General features: G+C 40.6%; 1 pseudogene; it reads right to left on the bottom strand.

The window, feature by feature from the left end:
* Positions 1 to 1,139: 1,139 nt before the first annotated feature.
* On the bottom strand, positions 1,140 to 1,683 carry LOC111664529 (neurocan core protein pseudogene; annotated as a pseudogene).
* Between the last annotated feature and the right edge of the window lie 74 nt (positions 1,684 to 1,757).

Raw genomic sequence — 1,757 nt, 5'->3', positions numbered from 1 at the left:
GGAAAACAGGTCATTATTATTCATAGTGGCAGACCTTGAGAGCAAATGGGGAGCTGTACACAACCAAATAGTGGAGTGTTAATTTGCTCAGACAATAAATTGTATAGATAAAAACACACGTAACGCCTAGAATGACATAGATAGTAGTTGATTACTATCACTGTAATTATGATTACAAGGGTACAGTCTGCTTGCTCTCTTTTTCTCTCCCTATTCTAATAATGGCTTGAGGGTGTGAGTGTCCAGTATTAACATTCCTGAACACATCACAGCTCATAGCTGTCAGATTAAAACAAAACACAACTATGGCAAGGTTATAACTTTGATATACTTTAAATTAATGATGGCAACAATGTTAAATTTGCACTACCTAAGCACTTTGGTCAATGTTTGTTGTTTTTAAAATGTGGTCTATCTAAATTGACTTGACTTGAATAAAGTCTTAACATATCTTCATCATATCCCTGAGCTATTATTTTCAAAGGCTTGGCGAGCAACAGCTACCTCACCAAGTATTATTTAAATTATCCATTACTCAATTAACAGGCAGAAATTTGTGATTCTTGTTTAAACCTCTAAAATATTGATGGAATTTGTAGATTGGTTTTGTTTGTAACAATATTTCTTCTGTTACATGGTCACAGCTATGTTAGTTTATTTTGAAATTCACCTCTTCCCTGTCAGTGAAGTTTAAGCTCCTTCAGTTACATAATTATTTGATGCTAATTACTGTTCCTGAACTTTAATACTTAAGAAAATCTTTAATTACTTGTTGGCTTGATTGATGTTGGGTTATCTCAATCAATAACCTAGAAGACACTAGATTCATTAGCTTTCAAATTACTTAATAATACTAAACAACAACTCCTGGAAACTTAGCAAGCATATTAGCTTGCAGTAGCTAGCTACCGAGCAACTGATGGTAGCATGTTTCCGTAAAATGTGAACCAGTATATATCTTCAGGTTCTTGAGACAAATACATTTTATTACATTGGGTGAAATGTTTTGATCAATTTCTGTGTTTATACACAATACAAGCTTACAACAAGGTTTGCTTCAGCATGAAATTTCCCACCCCACGTGTGAGCTAAATTCAAAATAGCTGCCTTATGGGAAAAAAAGTCTACATGTTAATCACCTGTGACCTCCAGGGGAACTGTGTCCTGCTCGTCATTGATGCCCACCACAACCTCACAGCGGTACAGACCAGAGTCACTGGAACGAAGCCCGGTCAGCGCAAGACTGGCATTGTAGCGGTTGATGTTGTAGCCAGGCAGCGTTACGCGACCCTGGAAGGCCTTCTTCACCTGAGAGAGGAGGGGAGGCAAGGGAGAAAAAAGGAATGATGAAAATGAATGAGGGAAATGACTAATGCGCCACTGAGCCAGAGACAGTTTTCCAAAAACTTGACACCAAACATTTCACAGGTTTTGTTCTAATCCTTATCCGTACCTTGACCACATTGTCTTTGGCCACCAGAACCGACTGTTCCTTCTGCAGGCCATCTGAGCCTCTTTGGCCCCAGACCTTGGTCCACTTAATCCTCGGGGGCTCATGGGATGAACTGGCACTGGGGCGGAGGGTGAAAAGGCAGGGGAGAAGAACGGTTTTGGACAGCTCCTCACTTATGGTCTGATGGGTCACTTTCCGCATATTCACCACAGTGTCTGCATTGGTTACGCCTGAGGAGAGGAGAGGAGAGGAGAGGAGAGGGAAGGAGAGGAGAGGAGAGGAGAGGAGAGGAGAGGAGAGGAGA

This window comes from Seriola lalandi, unplaced genomic scaffold (genome assembly GCF_002814215.2).
Source record: "Seriola lalandi dorsalis isolate HSWRI2012SDOR001 ecotype SW California unplaced genomic scaffold, Sedor1 jcf7180002001587, whole genome shotgun sequence".
Taxonomy (NCBI): Eukaryota; Metazoa; Chordata; class Actinopteri; order Carangiformes; family Carangidae; genus Seriola; species Seriola lalandi.
This window is presented reverse-complemented; position numbering and strand designations above follow the sequence as displayed.